This window comes from Macrosteles quadrilineatus, unplaced genomic scaffold (assembly GCF_028750875.1).
Source record: "Macrosteles quadrilineatus isolate MER2022 unplaced genomic scaffold, UCM_ALF_1.0 Scaffold_8__2_contigs__length_117827958, whole genome shotgun sequence".
Lineage (NCBI taxonomy): Eukaryota > Metazoa > Arthropoda > Insecta > Hemiptera > Cicadellidae > Macrosteles > Macrosteles quadrilineatus.
Window position 1 is genome coordinate 99,680,918 of NW_026542601.1, and position 22,866 is coordinate 99,703,783.

Here is a 22,866-nt window from a genome sequence, read left to right on the forward strand (position 1 = left end):
GCACAACTAAATGAAAAATAGGATATTTAATTAGAAATAAAACATTTAAAACCAATAAACTTAAATTCTAATAACTAATAACTACAAATAATAAAATCAAATAAAACATTGGATTGTAAATGACAAGATACAATATCTCAGGAAACTATCATTCAATGCAAAGTATAATAACTTTCAATGTTTTTGTCAGAAGAAAAATATACACTTTCAACTCTCATGTATCTTCTCCCTTGAACTGAACATACTATTTTGTATTTTCTTAAATTATCGAACTTGTATACTTTTATGTAAAATTTCACCAATTTCAGCAAGGTCAGTTCAATAGTGTTTGTGTTCACTAGGAACAAACATAGGATAACGGTATCGATTTAGTATACGTAGAGAGAAACCAATGTTTATATAACTAGAGAAAACAGATCATTAACTTTCAAATTAAATTTTCAAATCTACCAGCCCAAGTCATTTACACAGCATAATTCACACCAAGGAAATATTTTCGTAATCACGTTTAATCACCCCTCGATGCAACCCCAGAACACTCATCAGAAACAATTTATGTTTCTGAGGGTGTGATGTGTCTGGACGAATCACGCTCCAGAATCTTATTATCGTGTCTTCCACTTGATAATCGTTTAACGCGAGGACCCCAGCGTAAACCATAGTCAATGTGCCGAAACAGAACCACGGCAGCGTACAGTAAGCAAAGCACTGACTGCTATGGTATAACTGGTATAATGCTGAGTTTAGTATTTCCACAGAATAACTTATGAGATTGCTTATACAGTTGAGAAATTCAATATATTTTCGTCATATGTATATACCCTCTACCTATTATATTATGATAATGCATTGAATTATGTATATAAGTACAGGTAAACTAAAAATAACCAAACTTACTGGTCTGAAATGTTACACAAAAGGTAGATCGTGAACACAGCACAAAAGTTATACCTGTCATTAAAATCCCTTCTGGCTACGCCTCGTGGACGTATGAAGTTTTGAGGCAGATACTTGTAAAAAATACTAATCCGTCTTCACTCCATTATAAAAGTGTGTTTAACTAGACAGTATTTCATTAAACCAAGTTGTACAGTAGAGTTTCTATAGTCAAAGAGAGTTGTGCAATTGTTTACTTTAGTAGATTTTAAGAGCCACGTTATTTTCTACTGCGCACTCTCCACTTTGCTAAGCATGGGTAAAGTACAATACCGTACAGTACACGTAGGGTACTCGCTGTAGAGGACCTGGTCCTAAAACAGCCCCAGTCCGGGGACTGAAATATCATGATATTTTTTATTCCTCCTCGAAATAAAATGCGCCTTTTAGTGAAACTTTTAAACTAGTCAACAGTATTGTCATAGGAAAAAATTATACTGACTATTTGCTAGCAGTACTCATAAATAATTAAAAAGTTTGTATATTTTATCTTTATCATGTTTAAACTTTGTAAGCAAGTTGTCGCAAAAGTTCTAAGATTTTCAAATCGTCGTATTTAGAAGAGACTAGAACAAATATATTGAACAATAATAATTTAAGTGTTTTATACAAAGCAGTTTTATTGATTATACTAGGCCTATACATTTTTTTTCTATTAAAAAGTTTGATCATAACAACAAAACAGTGCAAAACAGAACTAAAAGACCTCTAAGATTAAGCTATAAAGTGTCATTAATGCAATGTAAAGGTAATCCAATTAAAATAGTAATAAAATGTAGAGTGTGAATCATGAGATGAAACTAGAAGTGAATTAACACGAAAAAGGCATATTATGCTTTTATATTCCAGAGTTTATAGTTCGATATGGTGTAATCCAAAAAGCTATTGTTATCAAACGGGAATCCATAATTTTTACCATATGTAATTAGCCACTTAGACTTTATTCCTTACTAGCTGTTACCCACGGGCTCCACCCCGTTTACTACATAAGTATTAATAAAACTATTGATTGGTTAAGTTAAGCTGAAATAAACAAAGCAGAATACAGTAATGGTAATTCAAACAAATAATAACAGCTGATGTGTTTTTAACATTAGGTAAATGGAAAGTTCCCTTTGGAAAGCAATTACGACCTTATAGGGCAATTTATGAAATAATGGATAATTTTGCGCAAGGTTTCTCGTCATGACGAACATTTTAAGTATATGGTTTATGGGGTGTGACTTGTAGTTTTCTCAAAAGTTCATGGGTACTTTTGGCTTTATACTGTATATAGAAGATTTGACATGTCAGAGAGAATCTAGGACGAAATGATACACTTTATCCCCTAAATCAAAACAAATAACACATTTACAATAAATCTTGCACCACATTAGAAAACAACGCGTGATGCTTTTAACAATCCGTTTCTCAGAAGAGAATTTCAAGACATATTGGTCCCGCTACATATTTCATAACAACACACGCTCAGTTAGGCGCTATTGGTAAAACCTCACGACTCCTCTTATCTGACTTTCTAATGGCTCGAAGTTTCTCCGAAATAAAAACCCATTTCTCGTTAATCACAATTAGGTAACCCGAGATACTAAACAATGAACACCCAAGACACGGGCTTGTAGGACACGATGTATTTGTGCTATTTTAAAAGCACTTTGCCGGACATTCCTACACCTTGTCGCCAGATAGTGTATCTGCTAGCTTACTAATAGGTTTGTGAGCGATTCGCTCGAGATTTTCATCTTACGTCGAACGCAGGAATAATCGGATTAAGGGATAAAGTTAGAAAAGTGAATCAGTCAGTTGACTCATCAGTTTTAGTCGGTTATTTGGACACTTCGTGATGGATGGTTCATTTTCAGTTCACGCATGATGGTTGTCTAAAAGAATGTATAGCATAAAGTACGCACTTTGGGCAAGGAGAAGTTTTTTTTCTTGGTCTATCATCGGGTAGTATTTATTGGGATAGCAAACAACTATATGATTGTAAAAGTATTATACAACATTGTGTTTTAATTTGAACATAACAAGTTGATATTTAAATGTTGTGTACAGAGTTGAAATATGTATAAAAATATAGTTGCATTGCGTTTTAGTAATCTACAATCTTTTCATATCGTACGTATCGCTGATTCACTCGAATACCACTTTTCCTTTCTTTAAAAGAAAAGTTCAGACTTGTAAAGTACAAGTTTATTGTAGGGAGAGTTACTATAGTTTGGCCGCTTAGAAAACGACCTGCGCGCTAATGCTAAACCAGTGCTGGATGAGGTCGCTTATCCTACACTCATCTCCATTCATACTTGGCTTAAAATACCTACATAGTATGGTCGCCATTTCATAAGATAGTATAGTATAGTATATACAAACAACTTCTCGTAGTACCAAAGATATGTTTTTGTTTTTTTGGATACTTGAAGAACAAAAATCTTACGAATTACATAAGGAAATATATTTAAAACTAGCAGAGTACCCGTTCTTCGTACGGGATTGGCCTATATAAGTATAAAAAGCTTATTGCAGTTATACTCTAGCTTTGCGTTTGCAATGGGGGAGGATAAGGCTTAAGAGAATTTGGTTCTTTATATTTACGGTATTCTATAGTATATACAGTATAGTATTGCACGTCTACCACAGCCATTCTGTTCTACCACTGCACCTAAACATAAAAAAGTGAATTATCAAACATTCACACAATATCACAAATTATATATTAAATTAAAAACATAAACATTACTGTAAACAATCCTACTTTGACAGTTCTCATAGTGTATCACAGCTTTTTTGATGCTGCTTACTTCAAATTAGTTGTTATCATAATATTGCAAAAAATATAATTGTGCTGTTGGTAAATCTTATAACTTTTAATGCTTTTGCATATCATAGAACCAACCCTTTTAGTTGCAACAGCTGACTAAATTCTTTAATTCCATTTAAATATGAGTACTCATAAGGTTAACATGGGAAACTCCAGAGCCACTGGGGCGGAGCCCGAAAGGATTTTTGAGATAAGAACATGCCGATATGTTAATCGGGAATGTGAGCTATCATCACCCTAAATTTCAGACCAATCCGACCAGTATTTTTCGCGTTTACTTTTAACAAACATACATACCCATACATCCAAACTTTCTCATTTATAATATTAGTAGGATAATCATCTAGAGCTCACCCCGTGGTCGAAAACTCGACCAAAACTATGTATTGTGCAAACTTCTCTATTTTCACCCCACGCTGTAAATAAAACATATGATTGGAATTTCTTCCATTTGTTTTGGTTTTCTGTTTATATTTTGTTTGTTATTTTGTCGTCATCATGGCAACCCATAAGACGTTTTTTTTTATTTAAAATTCATTTTTTGTGCTTTTTTTTAGCCTATTTTAATTTATAAAGGGGTTCTGCACATCTACAGGCAGAACATACCGTATATCTGACAGTATGCGTAGAGTTTCCCTCCGAAGCACAGGAGCTGAGAAAAAAGGTTTTCAATAAACAAGCTTGTCTATTAATATATAGCATTAGTCCCATGTTAAATCTTTAAAAGAAAAGTTGAATTTCCATTTTCAACCCAATTTACATAAATATTTCCAAAATACAAATAAAACCTGCACATATAGGAAAAATAACCTTTCTTTTGGTACAACCCGCGTGTAAATCGGTCCAGTAGTACGGTCAGGGTGGCTGTCGTTAGCAAATTTGGCACTATCGTATATCTCCATAAGAAAAGTTTAATTTCAATTTTTAACCCAATTAACATAAATATTCTCAAAATACAAATACAACCTGCACATATTAAACTGCTTAAACATTTTGCCCCATGTTAAATCTCCACAAGAAAAGTTTAATGTCAATTTTTAACCTATTTAATACAAATATTTTCAAAATACTAGCTGCCATAAGTTTTGCAAGAGTTTTTAAATAGATTAACGAACTAACCAAACCGCCAAAACACCAGGGTGACTCCCGCTAAAGGTCACCGCTATCTCCTGATAAGTGTTTGGCCGATACATGACATTACAGCTAATTACCAAGATTAGCCTAATTGTCGCTTGTCAGTTCCGGGCCCAAAATTGGTCTATCAGGAGTGCTCGTTATTTCCCTGATAAGTCCGGTGACGTAGCGATGTCTGGTGATGGTATACCGTTATGCCAAAGTCTTGGAATTAATCACACGAGATTTGCATAAGTACACAAGTCGGTGCGAGTTTGTGAGGTGTTCGACATGACGGGTTGCCTGAAATTGCTCTATTAAGGTGTAACTATAAACGTGTTCAATGATTTTACAGAAAAAAAGTTGAACCCAGAATTTCTCCGTAAAAAGTATTTGAAGTTCGAAAAAATTCGGAAATTAGTATCCATTGTGGTTCGTTGGCGTGTTTTTAGATTTCGTCAAAATAAAACTTCGCGACAAATTTCACGATCCATTATTTTCATATTGTGAATGGTTAGATTATTTTGGAAATTTTAATATATTGTTTAACCAATTTGTTGTTTACCACACAGTATTTAATCTTTGTGTGTCGAAGGTTTGAAGGAAGGTGTCAAATATAGTTACAAATTAGTTCTAAAATGGACCATTATTTAATCTTCGTGTTTCGCTCAACTTTTTGAAGGAATGTTTAAATACAATTGCAAATTGTTTCTAAAAGAACCCGTTATTTAATTTCTTGTTTCGTTGAATGATATCATTTCCGTACGGATTTGTTATACCCAAATAGTGCAATTTTACTTAAATCATTAATTTCGTAACAAAAATTTGTAAATAGATAAAAGAATTGTTAAAAAAAATTATGAAAACTCACAGGCCTATAACTAAGAATAAAAACTATTATTTAATCAATACAAGTGGAAAAATGTTGTATTTGTGTATTTCAAACAACGGTAGTGTAGCCTATTATCATAGATTAAAAGAAGTAGACACTATTATTATTAAAACTGAATACTAATATTTTACTTTCCCACACAGCCCACCAAAACTACTTCTGAACAAATAAATTATGAATCCGGATCAATACCGACCTACTTGAAAGGTAAATTACAGCCAATAGCCGCGGTTGAGACAATTGTTGAAAGTTGATCTAATAACGGACCACGACGTTGATGGCGCCTAATGTTGCTTGTTATGGACTTTTTCAGTCCGATCAAGAATAATTCGTATAATGGCAGTTTTAAACTGTTCGAAATAAGCTGAGTTTGGAAACCAATTCAATTGGTTATTCAGTAAGCCCATTTTCTGTCGAAGCGCACGCCATTGGGTAGCATTTGTTTGAGACTTGCCATGTTCCTAGTTATTAATTTAGGTTTCGCCGTTCTTCAGTAAAAATGGCTGTTTTCAAACTTACTTTGAGTACAAGAGAAATTGCTGAAGATAGGACATTAGTTTTATATTTTCACTAATTTTCTGATTATAGTATCTCAATACCTATCAGCTGTTCGGTAACTGTAGAACGAAATGGAAAGCATTTTGGGAGATAATTGATTAAGGTGAACGATATATATTTTTGTTTGTGAATTAGATTCCTTAAAACGTCATGCGTAACGAATAAAATGTTAATTACCACTAAGGAACAAAATAGGCTTTCTGATTTGAACACATGTCCCTTTCAAAGGCTAAGTTCATGAAGCCTTTTGACCCTAGCTTATTTTAGTTCCAAGTTATTTGTTACTCATGAGATTTTACTGTAATTAATTGTTTCTTTCCTTTGTTCCATGGATTTCTGGTGATCTTTTTACTGATTGCTTTGCTAACATTTCACGTTAAATAAAAAAAACTGAAATTTATTCTATAATAAGTTTTATATTATTGATATAAAATGTAAATTGTGTGGGGGTTCTTTCCTATTGAATTAATGTTTACGTTCAAAAGCACCACCTCAAAAGTCTGAACAAAGTCCTTACTAAAGTAGAAAAAGCCCAAGAAATCCTGGATTATCTTCGTGAAAAACTACTGCATTTCTTTGTAAAAAATTCTGATAATTTTTGTACGGTGAGTTTTGCGTGATAAAAATACATACGGACACAATATTGGAAAAAATATAGACAGGGGTTGAAAACGTAAGTCTTAAGAACGTGTAAAGTGGCCTGCTGTGAATACCTGTTAAATAAATACATACATATACATTGTTCTAATTATAACTTAAAAAATTTGACCCAAATAAAAGTAGCAATTTCCCCTTGCTTACTCCCCAACTCCCAATAGTGAAACTGGTCCATTATCTGATAATTCCAGTTCCTATGTTCCGCCTGTCGCGTGGTTCATTTCTAGCATTCCTAGTCCAGTCAGCTGTTGTTGTATGTCATTATACATCTTTGTACGTATAAACACCGCCGTCGAACACGGGAGAACGTCCTATTGTACACACATGGTAGATTACAGCTTCTAGGAATAGAACGAGTGGACATCTGTGGTTTTGTGTGGACACAGTAATTACTTGTAGCAGTTTAGAATAGCAAATCCGTAATTTTAGTGTTCGGACTTTCATCGTATTGTTGAGTCCATTGGAAGACACAGAGTTTTATTGTTAGAATCGACACTAGAACTAGGATTGCCGCGAGCTACACTTATTTTTAAATACAGCGGTTTTAGCTGGTACCACACGTTTATTTATGTATTTTACGGTCATTAAAGGCTAGACCAAATCAACCCAGCGATATCCTAGACACTGTCCCTAGTGACATTGCCCTTAACCTGTGCTCGATCAATATACAGTGCTTAAGGAATAAAACTATTGAGTTGGAATTACTCTGTGCTGATAATAGTCTTGATGTTTTGGTGGTGTCTGAACACTGGTTGGTGTCCGGAGAAGTTCAGTGTTACAGCAACATTGGTGAACTCGGTCTTGCCTCTCATTTTTGCAGGAAAAATCCTAGTGGCGGTGTTGCCATATATGTTAAGCCTGGTCTTAAGTGTACAGGTTTGGATCTAAGCAACTACTGTGAAGAGTTTGAGGGTGAGTTTTCTGCAATTTTGATGCATGATTTTGATCTTATCGTAGTAGCCATGTATCGATCCCCTAGTGGTTCTGTTGAAAGATTCTTCTCCCTTTTGGAACTGTGTTTGACATTTTTAATTACCTTCAATCTATCGATAGTTATTGGTACGGACCATAATATAGACTTATTGAAGCACAATAATGATTCTGTAGACTTTTTGAATATCCTACGTAGCTTTGGATTGTACAGCAGTGTCTTAGTCCCTACAAGGAACAATGCTTCTTTGGACTCCTTTCTCACTAATTTAAACGTATGGGAGTACAATGTAGTTGTTAGTGATGAACAGATAGCTGACCATAAGCATGTTCTCTTAATGCTCAAGTCCCGTAACATTTTAAAGCGTTCGCCTAAACTGGTAACTTTTAGACTCTCTAATGATTTTAGAATGAATCTTTTTATTAATGACGTGGCAAACCATGTGCCAATATGGTTCAATGATGTGTGTGCTCTTCCGGCAGAGGTGGCCTTTACGGATTTCTTTTCGAAATTCAAGGATACATTTGATCTGCATTTTCCGCTAATTCAAAAGACGGTACCGGTAAGCCCTGTGGGCAGTGCATTGTCGAGTGTGAATAGGCCTAATAAACTTAAAAATTGGTACTCTACAGAGCTTGCCAATTTCAAACAATATATTCTGTCTGTGCGTGACTTGACCAAGTCAGATCCGTCCATGCTCCCTCATCTGCAGGGTTTGAGAAAGGAATATCGTAGGCAGCTGCGGGTGGCCAAACAGTCTGCGGCTGCTGACATGGTAGCAAGGGCTGCCAACCCTTGCAAGGCAGCGTGGGGTCTTATCAACCGGAGCAGGTCCAGTCCCAGAAGTGATGTTGAGACCGACTTTGCCTCTGCGGAGGACTTCAACTTGTTTTTCCTCGACTCTGTAGACAATATCGTGAGTGGTATTGTAGGAAATAAGGTGGATTATTTAAATAATATTCCTATGTCACAAGTAGCCTTTGAGTGGAAGATGGTTACACCAACTGAGGTTGTAAATATTGTAAATAGTTTTAAACCATCATGTAGTAAGGATGTGTTTGATATGTCCACTGAGTTTTTGAAAAAAATTGTACCTTATATTGCTGCAATACTAGCTCATCTGTTCAATAGCTGCCTATTAGAAGGGGTTTTTCCGGAAGTCCTAAAAAGGGCAAGGACTGTACCTGTGTACAAAAAAGGGCCCAGAAATAGCATGGCTAGTTATAGACCTGTATCTCTGTTACCAGTTTTTAGTAAGATCCTTGAGGGTTTAATGTTAAACCAGTTGTATGGCCACTTTGAGTTGCATGGTCTCCTTGTTCCGGCTCAGCATGGTTTCCGGAGAGGCTTTTCCACAGTCACCGCTGTGGACTCCCTCATACGGGTTGTTTTGGACGCTTTCGAGAGGCAGTCTTCTACTGCTGTTCTCTTGTGTGATTTATCTCGCGCCTTCGATTGTATGCCGCATAATATTCTTTTAGATAAACTTGAGAGACTCGGACTGGGGGAGTTTGCACTCAGGGTGGTCCGTTCATATCTTGAAGACAGGTCTCAGGTGGTAAGCTGGGCTGGTGACCATTCCAGTCCTCTTCAAGTGAAGCATGGGGTCCCTCAGGGCTCGATACTTGGGCCTTTCCTTTTTATTGTGGCCATGAATGACATTTATTACAATGTGTCAAATGATGTGCTGCTATACGCAGATGACACAACCCTGTTTGCTAGCGATTTAGATCCTGTAGCTGCTAAACTAGCTGTAAGTAGAATGTTTAATACTGCCACTGATTGGTTCTCAGGCAATAGACTAGCTCTTAACCAAGGGAAAACACAGGAAATCCTTTTCAGTCTTAGCAAGAATGTGAATAAGCAAGAGGCGGTAAAATTGTTGGGTTTCACCCTTGACTCTGAGCTTGGGTGGAGTGACCACATTGAAGCACTGTGCTCCAAGTTGAATAGAGTAACGTGTCTGCTTCGTAAGCTCTCATATGAGATGCCCTTTGATTTTGTAAGACTTGCCTTTTTTGCTTTCTTTCAGGCTCATGTTGTTTATGGAACCAGGCTATGGGGCCACTCCCCCCAGGCTCAGAAGATTCTGTTGCTACAGAAGAAAGCAGTCAGGGTAATCTGTAGGACTGAGTATCAAGCTCATTGTAAACCTTTGTTTTGTGAGTTGCAGATCATGACTGTTATCAACGTTTATATTTTTCAGTGTCTCATGGCCATTAAAGAATCAGAAAACACACTTGCTCGAAATTCAGATGTACACCAGTATAACACTAGATTCTGTAACAATATTCACATAAGTTATAATAGACTAAGTAAAACCCAACAATGCTTCCCTGTTACAGGTATCAATCTCTTCAACTCTCTACCAGATCAAGTGAAATCACTTCCAAATTCAAAATTTAAAATCATTCTGAAGAAGTGGCTATTGGCAAACCCTTTTTATAAGACAGAAGAATTTTTTGTTGCTATGAAGCATGGCCCATTTATTTATTGTACCTTAGAATAGGAATCTGAAAGGTATATGTACTATATTGATTGATTTTGCTTGCTTGTGCACCTGCATGGTTTTGCTGATTTTATAGTTTTTAGTTTATTGCAGCTTTCTGTATTGTTTATTTTGGCTGTTTTTTGACAATGCCTATTGTATATTTGTAAATACTGAATGGCTGAATAAATCATTTATCATTTATCATTTATCATTTATCATTTAGTGCTAAGTTGTGTAGAGTAATTCTAAGAAAAATATGGAAAAGTTTAATTTAAGTATCTTTTATTGGTTAAAATGCCAATTTTATGAAAGTAGTTTGGATTTCTCCGAGAAACTAGCTGTAGATAGGTTATGAATGTAAATAATAATTAATCCCTAAATTTAAAGAAAAAAGCTTTACAATTTTGAAATATAACTCAATGTAGTAGATATTAGTTTATTTTAGATAAGTTTAACTACTGTTGGTTAAATATTTTCTTCTATGCAATTAGATAAATAATTGTAATTTGCATTGTGATGTATATTAACTAAAACTAGAGGTCGTCCAGTGGTCGAAAACTCGACCAAAAATATTTAAATGACATAAAAAAATAAATGAAATGAAAAATTCTTGATTTATTCAGGCAAAGTTAGGGCCACATGGTCGTTTCTTACACTATGTAATGTACAGTATTAACCCTACACTGTAAACAAAACATGTGATAGGAATTTGTTTTGATTTTCTGTTTATATTTTGTTGTTATTTCGTCACCATCATGGCAACCCATAACTCCCATGTTATTTTTTTTGTTTTCAAATTAATTTTTTGTGCTTGTTTTTGAGCCTATTTTAATTTATAAAGGTATTCTGCACATCTACAGGAAAATATCTTTCCAACAGTATGCGTAGATTTTCCCTGCGATGCACACGAGCTGAGAAAAAAGGTTTTAAAGAAACATGCTTGCCTATTAATATATAGATATATTTAATTTGATGCGTATTAGTAATGTTCATCTGAATATTAATTAATTATATTTACCTAATTAGTAGACATATTTCCATTAGGGTTTAAAATTCAACAAATTACACACGTTTCAATGCAAGATTGATTTAAAAATATTCCAAATATTATCTATTAATTGATTAATATTTAAAAATATGCCCACAGTATAAACAAAAATTTTCAATTCCTTCCATTAACATGATAATAAGTAGAGACAAACTAATAAAAATACCTTATAGATAAATAATTCCTACATATCTACTCAAAAATTTAAGCGACCGTGACAGGACTCGAACCTGCAATCTTCGGATCCGAAGTCCGACGCCTTATCCATTAGGCCACACGGTCCATGAGATCTTGGCAAACCATATACATTTAATACCAAAATCTACTGAAAATATTTATGTATGCCACTCGTACAACATACTATTACCATAGATGAAGTAATATAATTATATTACTTCATCTATGCTATTACAACGTTAGTGTAATTTTCAAGTGGTATAGCTTCACTGGAGGATATGCACCAGGATTGCCTATCAGCAGCGATACGAAGGCGCGGTTCGATTTTGTATAATATACTTTCATGATCAAATTATGTTAGCTAGTGGGCAATTTTAATAACTGTATTAAATTAAATCTTTGACTATTAATACAACAACATTAAATATTAAAATTTGCTATGCTTAGACGATTGTTTATTCTTACGGTATACATGTTTACATTATTACTTAAATGCAGTATTTTATTTTAAACAGGCTTTATGCTAACCAAGTGTTATCAATAATGAAAGGGAGATGAGAGCTTTAAACAATATTTGTTTATTTGTCGACAGTAAATTAAACTTATGTTGGTAGAATTAAACATTGTAGACAATTTTTTAATTATATATTGACAAATCACATGTATTACGCTATTTAGGCTACCGTACATAACATGTACCTATTATTTGTTCTGCAATGACCATAGCTTTGGCTTACAAGATTAAGTTTTTCCCAAAGAATATCCAATATTTGCTGAACTGCTATACTATAGCCACCAAGAACAATGTCAACCCCAATAAAGTAATACCAGTTGCATACAAATCAACTTTTAAGAACTATTTGGAACATAAAAAACAATTTTTGTTATATAACATAATTATTATAATAACATGGCTAGTTTACAATATTTCTGATAATCGTATGTATGAGAATCGATTTACTGAGGCAATCCTACCACACATGTATATCAGTTTTATTGGTCCTTTAGATCTTACCGAACTTAACACCTTTGACTCTTTCAGAAGTAGTAACCAAATCTCAACGCATGTTCAACATAACAAGAAGAGGTAAACACTACGAATCGTTCACTGAACTATTTGTCTATTTGTCTCATACAGAAGTAGCAACCAACATAACAAGTTGAAGAGGTAAACACTCCGAATCGTTCACTGAACTATTTGTCTATTTGTCACCAATGAATTTGGATGTTTGGTGTTTTTGGCCTCTAGGGACATCAACACGAAAAAATGAATCGGTCCTGGGTCCAGGTCTTACCATGCTACTACGGCAATAGCTTATTCCCTATATGGAAAATTTGCTAAAACGCAGTGGTTAGGGGGAAGGGTGTTTGATTATGTTGCATCGATGGGCTAAAAATAACTCAAGGGAGGGGGGGCCAAAAAATAAGAAAAAAGAATAAAAAAATAAGCAGGGGGCCCCGAAAAAATCTGTTACGCCACTGTAACCACGCCACAGACTTTATACCTTTGACTCTTGCAGTTTGCAGAAGTAGCAACCAAATCTCAACGCATGTTCAACACAAGTTGAAGAGGTAAACACTACGAATCGTTCACTGAACTATTTGTCTATTTGTCACCAATTACAGGTGATCCGGTGTTCCATCCGGCTTCTAATGAGTCGCCTTGACTCCTACAGAAGTAGCAACCAACATAACAAGTTGAAGAAGTAAACACTACGAATCGTTCACTGAACTATTTGTCTATTTGTCACCAATTACAGGTGATCCGGTGTTCCATCCGGCTTCTAATGAGTCGCCTTGACTCCTACAGAAGTAGCAACCAACATAACAAGTTGAAGAAGTAAACACTACGAATCGTTCACTGAACTATTTGTCTATTTGTCACCAATTACAGGTGATCCGGTGTTCCATCCGGCTTCTGAGTCGCATTGACTCCTACAGAAGTAGCAACCAACATAACAAGTTGAAGAAGTAAACACTACGAATCGTTCACTGAACTATTTGTCTATTTGTCACCAATTACAGGTGATCCGGTGTTCCATCCGGCTTCTGAGTCGCATTGACTCCTACAGAAGTAGCAACCAACATAACAAGTTGAAGAGGTAAACACTCACTACGAATCGTTCACTGAACTATTTGTCTCTTTGTCACCAATTACAGGTGATCCGGTGTTCCATCCGGCTTCTGAGTCGCATTGACTCCTACAGAAGTAGCAACCAACATAACAAGTTGAAGAGGTAAACACTCACTACGAATCGTTCACTGAACTATTTGTCTATTTGTCACCAATTACAGGTGATCCGGTGTTCCATCCGGCTTCTGAGTCGCATTGACTCCTACAGAAGTAGCAACAAACATAACAAGTTGAAGAGGTAAACACTACGAATCGTTCACTGAACTATTTGTCTATATGTCACCAATTACAGGTGATCCGGTGTTCCATCCGGCTTCTAATGAGTCGCATTGACTCCTACAGAAGTAGCAACCAACATAACAAGTTGAAGAAGTAAACACTACGAATCGTTCACTGAACTATTTGTCTATTTGTCACCAATTACAGGTGATCCGGTGTTCCATCCGGCAGCTAATGAGTCGCCTTGACTCCTACAGAAGTAGCAACCAACATAACAAGTCGAAGAGGTAAACACTACGAATCGTTCACTGAACTATTTGTCTATTTGTCACCAATTACAGGTGATCCGGTGTTCCATCCGGCAGCTAATGAGTCGCCTGACCGACTCGGCTCATCGACTCTGTGGTCAATTATTTGATGGCTGCCCAAGCGCACAGTTTAGGTTCACTACGCTCGCACTTCTTTCTTCTTTGTTCCCTGTAAACGTGTTAATGGAACACGTTCACCTGTAACTGGAAGAATTGGGTTTGACAATGACTAGAAGTTTCAGAAGGGTGCTTTCCTGCGTTGGTTTTCTAGTGTTTTGTGAGTGAAAGGTGAAAGATAGTAATGTAGCTCATTCAGATGGCTATATGTTGCTGAGCATTGCATTTCTTTCCATTAATTTCATTTCCCATAATCTGGCTTTCCGGTAACAATTGTAAGAATTTTCGCATTTAACTTGGCTGGGGATGGATTTCATTGATTGTAGATACCGGTAGTCCTTTTGTTTTTAACATTTGATGGCCTATAGCACCAAAAAATTATTTTTGTGACTATAACAATGATCAATTGTGTTTATTTTCTCTTTCAAACAATATTCGTTGTAGTACAAAAGTTTAAAATAAAAATTATGTAATATCTACAATAATAATGTAAACTCTACTTCCTACTAGACCCAACGCCGTGCCAAGTTTCGGGGTGTAATTGTTTATATATGCATATAGACCTAGCTTATAAATACTTAATTTTCTGACCATTACCATTGTATCTTCCACCATACGTCTAAACTATGGTATTTGGTTAATTAATGTATGGCTACCTTCTACTTGTGAGATATAATCAATGGTGGTCGTCCAGAATATTGTTTGTTCGTAGCAATTTTGCTAACCATTCAAACTGCAGTCAATACCTATCAGTTTGAACTCCCACGAAAGTTGACAAGTTCGTGCGAAGTTATTGATCAGGGTCAACTCGCCACTAGCGCTGCCTGGGAGACATTGGTGGAACTGTTACTATAAACAGATTATTGTTTAAAACTGTGTGCAAAAACATTGCGGGATACTATTGGTTTTTTAAAGTTGTTTTTAATTAGATAGGTAGTTAAATTTAAACTATAGCAAGATACATTGTTCGTCAATTATTTTACTAATCGTTAGGGGTTGACTATAATGATTATAATGATGATGACTATAATGATTATAGGGTTGGTAAAGAAATATTATAAGTATATTTTTCGAGTACATTCATCCATAAACGTTTTCATGAATATAAAACTGATTGTCAGTAAGTTTTTCAACATAACTACTCAATGTCTTGTGCACAATTATTATGTCATTATTATTATTACTGTTTTTTTATACATATTTGAATTTTACGACTGTAGAATACGTCTAAATATACCGTATTGATTCGTTCACGGACATAAGAACATAACGGATTGGACATCACTGGCCTGGTATATCCAGGTTTGGAGCTTTTTTTGACAGTTTGATTAGAATATTTGTTCAAAGATGTTTCAAGCCAGTGACATAATTTGTTCATGTTTATGGTCCATGATGTTTTCTGTTCTATATCTGTGATGTCATACTTAAATCCAACTATACGTTTACATCTTGATATATTACGGCATAAATCCCTCTTAGAGATGCAATTCAAAGTTAAAATTTAAGATTATAGAAATATTTGTTTAGTTTGTAAACCACATCCTTCTAGCGCCTCTTAACGAAATCCAATAATTCACAAACTCTTTGGCGAACCAAACGAACCACCCCTCGGGCAGCTGGAAGGAGCTAAATCGATTAAATCGTGTCTAGAGGTACAAAGCAATCCCAAACTAACGATTTATCCGACGACGCTCGGCCATTTATGACCTGCTGATCAGAAGTTATCGAGCCACGAGCGCGGCGGGTTCAAAGAACATTCAATTGGCGAGGGTCGATGGTATTTTGTTTCTCCGCGGCCATAACTCAAATTATAATTGTCTGGTTGACACGGCGCTCGCCCTCAAAGTGATCGCGGCGATTTAATTACGTTGAGAACAAATTTGATACTTCCTACATTCAACAGGTATTTGATGAGATCCGGCATCACGAATCTGAAAAAAACAAAAAATGTTTAATTTTTACCCAAAGACGAATGAATGTGTGTCCAGTATACTGTCAAGGAAAGTAAGTCTCCAATATCTTGAATATAGCACAAATGAACCTCTGCAGGTGTGAAATGCTGCCCAAGTTGTTGGATCCCATGAGATGTGTAGGTAAGGCAGTTTACAGACTCTGCACAGGGACGTGTGCACACGTACCTCCGCAGGTGTGAAGTGCCGCCCAAGTCGTTGGATCCCATGAGATGTGTAGGTAAGGCAGTTTACAGACTCTGCACAGGGACGTGTGCACACGTACCTCCGCAGGTGTGAAGTGCCGCCCAAGTTGTTGGATCCCATGAGATGTGTAGGTAAGGCAGTTTACAGACTCTGCACAGGGACGTGTGCACACGTACCTCCGCAGGTGTGAAGTGCCGCCCAAGTTGTTGGATCCCATGAGATGTGTAGGTAAGGCAGTTTACAGACTGCACAGGGACGTGTGCACACGTACCTCCGCAGGTGTGAAGTGCCGCCCAAGTTGTCTCCCATGAGATGTGTAGGTAAGGCAGTTTACAGACTGCACAGGGACGTGTGCACACGTACCTCCGCAGGTGTGAAGTGCCGCCCAAGTTGTCTCCCATGAGATGTGTAGGTAAGGCAGTTTACAGACTGCACAGGGACGTGTGCACACGTACCTCTGCAGGTGTGAAGTGCCGCCCAAGTTGTCTCCCATGAGATGTGTAGGTAAGGCAGTTTTCAAACTCTGCACAGGGACGTGTGCACACGAACCTCTGTAGGTGTGAAGTGCCGCCCAAATTGTAGTCTCCCATGAGATGTGTAAGTAAGGCAGTTTACAGACTCTGCACAGGGACGTGTGCACACGTACTTCCGCAGGTGTGAAGTGCCGCCCAAGTCGTTGTCTCCCATGAGATGTGTAGGTAAGGCAGTTTACAGACTCTGCACAAGGACATGTGCACACGTACTTCCGCAGGTGTGAAGTGCCGCCCAAGTCGTTGTCTCCCATGAGATGTGTAGGTAAGGCAGTTTACAGACTCTGCACAGGGACGTGTGCACACGTACCTCCGCAGGTGTGAAGTACCACCCAAGTTGTTGTCTCCCATGAGATGTGTAGGTAAGGCAGTTTACAAACTCTGCACAGGGACGTGTGCACACGTACTTCCGCAGGTGTGAAGTGCCGCCCAAGTCGTTGTCTCCCATGAGATGTGTAGGTAAGGCAGTTTACAGACTGCACAGGGACGTGTGCACACGTACTTCCGCAGGTGTGAAGTGCCGCCCAAGTCGTTGTCTCCCATGAGATGTGTAGGTAAGGCAGTTTACAGACTGCACAGGGACGTGTGCACACGTACCTCCGCAGGCGTGAAGTGCCGCCCAAGTTGTTGTCTCCCATGAGATGTGTAGGTAAGGCAGTTTACAGACTCTGTACTGGGACGTGTGCACACGTACCTCCGCAGGTGTGAAGTACCACCCAAGTCGTTGTCTCCCATGAGATGTGTAGGTAAGGCAGTTTACAGACTCTGCACAGGGACGTGTGCACACGTACCTCCGCAGGTGTGAAGTACCACCCAAGTTGTTGTCTCCCATGAGATGTGTAGGTAAGGCAGTTTACAGACTCTGCACAGGGACGTGTGCACACGTACTTCCGCAGGTGTGAAGTGCCGCCCAAGTCGTTGTCTCCCATGAGATGTGTAGGTAAGGCAGTTTACAGACTGCACAGGGACGTGTGCACACGTACTTCCGCAGGTGTGAAGTGCCGCCCAAGTCGTTGTCTCCCATGAGATGTGTAGGTAAGGCAGTTTACAGACTGCACAGGGACGTGTGCACACGTACCTCCGCAGGTGTGAAGTGCCGCCCAAGTCGTTGTCTCCCATGAGATGTGTAGGTAAGGCAGTTTACAGACTGCACAGGGACGTGTGCACACGTACCTCCGCAGGTGTGAAGTGCCGCCCAAGTCGTTGTCTCCCATGAGATGTGTAGGTAAGGCAGTTTACAGACTGCACAGGGACGTGTGCACACGTACCTCCGCAGGCGTGAAGTGCCGCCCAAGTTGTTGTCTCCCATGAGATGTGTAGGTAAGGCAGTTTACAGACTCTGTACTGGGACGTGTGCACACGTACCTCCGCAGGTGTGAAGTACCACCCAAGTCGTTGTCTCCCATGAGATGTGCAGGTAAGGCAGTTTACAGACTCTGCACAGGGACGTGTGCACACGTACCTCCGCAGGTGTGAAGTACCACCCAAGTTGTTGTCTCCCATGAGATGTGTAGGTAAGGCAGTTTACAGACTCTGCACAGGGACGTGTGCACACGTACTTCCGCAGGTGTGAAGTGCCGCCCAAGTCGTTGTCTCCCATGAGATGTGTAGGTAAGGCAGTTTTCAAACTCTGCACAGGGACGTGTGCACACGAACCTCTGTAGGTGTGAAGTGCCGCCCAAGTCGTTTTCTCCCATGAGATGTGTAGGTAAGGCAGTTTACAGACTCTGCACAAGGACGTGTGCACACGTACTTCCGCAGGTGTGAAGTGCCGCCCAAGTCGTTTTCTCCCATGAGATGTGTAGGTAAGGCAGTTTACAGACTCTGCACAGGGACGTGTGCACACGTACTTCCGCAGGTGTGAAGTGCCGCCCAAGTTGTCTCCCATGAGATGTGTAGGTAAGGCAGTTTACAGACTCTGCACAGGGACCGTTTGCACACGAACCTCTGTAGGTGTGAAGTGCCGCCCAAGTCGTTTTCTCCTATGAGATGTGTAGGTAAGGCAGTTTACAGACTCTGCACAGGGACGTGTGCACACGAACCTCTGTAGGTATGAAGTGCCGCCCAAGTCGTTTTCTCCCATGAGATGTGTAGGTAAGGCAGTTTTCAAACTCTGCACAGGGACGTGTGCACACGAACCTCTGTAGGTGTGAAGTGCCGCCCAAGTCGTTTTCTCCCATGAGATGTGTAGGTAAGGCAGTTTACAGACTCTACACAGGGACGTGTGCACACGTACTTCCGCAGGTGTGAAGTGCCGCCCAAGTTGTCTCCCATGAGATGTGTAGGTAAGGCAGTTTACAGACTCTGCACAGGGACCGTTTGCACACGAACCTCTGTAGGTGTGAAGTGCCGCCCAAGTTGTCTCCCATGAGATGTGTAGGTAAGGCAGTTTACAGACTCTGCACAGGGACGTGTGCACACGTACCTCCGCAGGTGTGAAGTGCCGCCCAAGTCGTTGTCTCCCATGAGATGTGTAGGTAAGGCAGTTTACAGACTCTGCACAGGGACGTGTGCACACGTACCTCCGCAGGTGTGAAGTGCCGCCCAAGTTGTCTCCCATGAGATGTGTAGGTAAGGCAGTTTACAGACTCTGCACAGGGACGTGTGCACACGTACCTCCGCAGGTGTGAAGTGCCGCCCAAGTCGTTGTCTCCCATGAGATGTGTAGGTAAGGCAGTTTACAGACTCTGAACAGGGACGTGTGCACACGTACCTCCGCAGGTGTGAAGTACCACCCAAGTTGTTGTCTCCCATGAGATGTGTAGGTAAGGCAGTTTACAGACTCTGCACAGGGACGTGTGCACACGTACCTCCGCAGGTGTGAAGTGCCGCCCATTCCGCTACCTCCCGCCTGATCTCATTACAGTTAACAAGGACCGCCGGTTTCATTCATTATCTTTTAATTTGTTCCGTTCCTAATCAACGATTGTTGATTGGTGCAGAGAGGGGCGTGGCACTAGGCGCTACTTCTAGTGTTCATGCTGCGTTTGATCACATTTGGTTGCTTTCGAAAAAGAAATGTGTATACCTGATTGATTATGAAGCATACTTTTCCTAGTTTTTGGTGTAGCTTTTATATTTTTACGGTTTAAAAGGATAAACTTGAGGTCTTTTCGAAGCCTAATGCAAATTATAGTCCTCGCCACCCTAACGTGAGGCAGCCCAAACCTGCAAGGCAATTATCGGCTGGTCCCGCACAACCCTTTTACAATCCATGGGGTTTTATAAATGGGGTTCTCCTATTCCAAATTAGGTCTAGCTTTAATTTGCGTGGGATCTTTGGTCATATTTTGAGGACTGGTAGTATTTTTCTAATGCATAGTTTTGATCGAATGATTAGTTAATAATGTAACATTTACATAAAGTGGTGCCATCAATCCTGCACACACATATCTCAAGATTGTGTTAAGATTCGATGACGAATTTTCAAGGGTATCACTAATCTATGACGCTTGGCAGGTTGAAAATCAATAGGCTATACTTTTGCATGCTCAGTTACAAATCTTCTTTACTCTCAAGATATTAAAAATATCCTCAGGAGATGATTATACAATTTGCTCTAACTGTATCGTTAAAACTTGAGAATGACACTGATTACTGACAAATTCATGACGGCTTACTTCGCACAGTATATTTTCTCGGAGCGTCTACTTACGGCATTCGGAAATACAAGAGGTGTCAATTTTCTCATATTTAAATCACTTCTAACGACTGAGTCGCCGACTAATCAGCTGGGTTTTCAGGAAGGAAGTTCCCGGGGCGTCGACAGTTCGAGTGGAGTGGGAGTGTTGTAGGTGTAGCACGAGCGACGTGACGCCTCGAAGCAAAAGTCTGATTAATAAAGCAATTAAACGAATCTTGGGAGTAATCGCGTTAGTTGGCGGTGCAACAAAGTGGCGCGCAAACTAAAGTCGCAATAAATCGCAATCAGTCGCCATTTTGGGGTGTAAATCACCCCTTTACAGCCGAAAACAACGTTTAATCGCCTCCCAATCAGAACGACCTTTATGATCTTCTAGTTCCCCGTTTACGATGTGTTGCGATTGCGCCACCTAACTCGAGACACCTTGGTCAAAGAGCCGACTGAGTTTATTGCGCAGTTCGCCTTTGTTAAGTTTATTGTGCTTTATGCACTGATTAAATTGAATTAGGTCGGATGGTGCAATTTGGCAAGTGGTGCTGGCCGAATTGGCTGGGGATTCTTTCTTGGAAGCGTATGTGCTCCAAATGAAGTAAAAATCGTTTTAAGATGTGAAATCCTTCAACCAAAGTTTCCTTAGATATTTAGGGAGTTATTTAGGAACCAATAACCTGCAAAATCTAGTTAATAATAATCGGGATAAAATAATAGATAATTATCGCGCTGTATTTTGGTAACTGTTAAAACTTTCTGGGTCTTGAATGTTTTCAAGGACCCGAGGAGACTAAAGATTTCCTAAAGAAAACATTGCAACTACTCCGAAATCAAGCCTTTTGAGATCAAATCTATGGTTACAACTGGTAAGATAAAACATATTTTCTCGTGTTTTTTGTGTTTATCTGAGTTTAAATACTTTTCATAGACAATTTATCTATCGTATCCTACAAATCTATAACGCCTCACGGTTCTTAACACACGTCAGTTTTCACCATGGTAGGGACTTAAACTGCAATCTCTACACAGCAAAAATTAAATAATTGACAAATGGTTTTTCGAACAACGCTATTCCGAAGTGAAATCGACTCCGTAACGGAATTACTTGGGTCCGTAAACGCGACTGATGCGTCATTAGTTTTTATGGTGACTACGGTAGCCAAGAGCCAGTTATTAGACGAGTAATGTGTGAAATTAGCGATTGGCTACCGTGGGACCGGTGCCAGGGGAGCTGTAACAAGTAAAGTAGACTTGTAATGTCTTTACAAAGCTAACCATTCGGATAAGATTTCGATAAGGAAACATCAGAGTGGGATTGTACTGTGCTGCTGAGGTTTCAACTTCAACAACAAACAGTTGTGTTGTGATTATAGTTAGCGTTTTGCTGCTTGTTGTGATTTAATTTATCCGTTGGAATATCTAATTGTGAAACGTTTGAGGGTACTTTAAGTTGTTTATGAAATGTCGACAGTGTTAGTCCATAATGTTGTTAAAATTAATTGTCGTCTATCCGTCTTTTCATGACACAAAAACTACTTAACCGTATCATTTGTTGATTTGAACTTGAGAACATTATCAACTGTCTAGTTCCTATTAGGATCTAGGGTTCTGTTGGTATCGTTTCTGATATCGTGCTTTTGAATGTATTGGTTTTTACCTTTCCTCTTTTTATTAGTATAACCAATCCCAAGTTGTTCAACAGAACGACAGAACAATCTCAATGTATAGTAGTCAAATCACTGTTATCTTTTTCCTCTTTCTGTCGTCTTTTCCATTCCCTATCCTCCCTACCCCTCACATCGTTATCCTAATATTTTTCGCAAAGAATTATTTTTTCAAATCAAAACCATTTATCATTGTTCTACTTGCTATACCTTCTCCTTCTTACATAGTTCTTATTCTGAGTGTACCTTTTCTTCCTTTTCCCAATAAAGGAGAATATCCCTTCTTCTTTTTTGTTCATTTTCCATTGTCCTGCTCTTCCATATTTTCCTTCTTTCCTTATATTTATTATTTACTTGACTCTACTTCCTTTATCCCTCTTAATTTGAATATTTCCCTCTCTTCTCCCAAAATAACTTACACATTTATTCTTTTCCTATTCCTCTCTTTTGTTTCCTCCTACACTTCTCACTACCACACAACCCCAA

The 22,866-nt window shown here is 38.6% G+C and overlaps 1 protein-coding gene and 1 non-coding gene across 2 annotated transcripts in view; one reads left to right on the forward strand and one right to left on the reverse strand.

The window, feature by feature from the left end:
• LOC129000603 (homeobox protein aristaless-like) overlaps positions 1-22,866 on the forward strand; it is a 126,337-nt gene that overhangs the window by 11,064 nt on the left and 92,407 nt on the right. The gene's annotated exons all lie outside the window — the stretch shown is intronic.
• Positions 11,651-11,723, reverse strand: Trnar-ucg (transfer RNA arginine (anticodon UCG)). The gene has a single exon. It is a non-coding gene; the product is annotated as a tRNA-Arg (tRNA).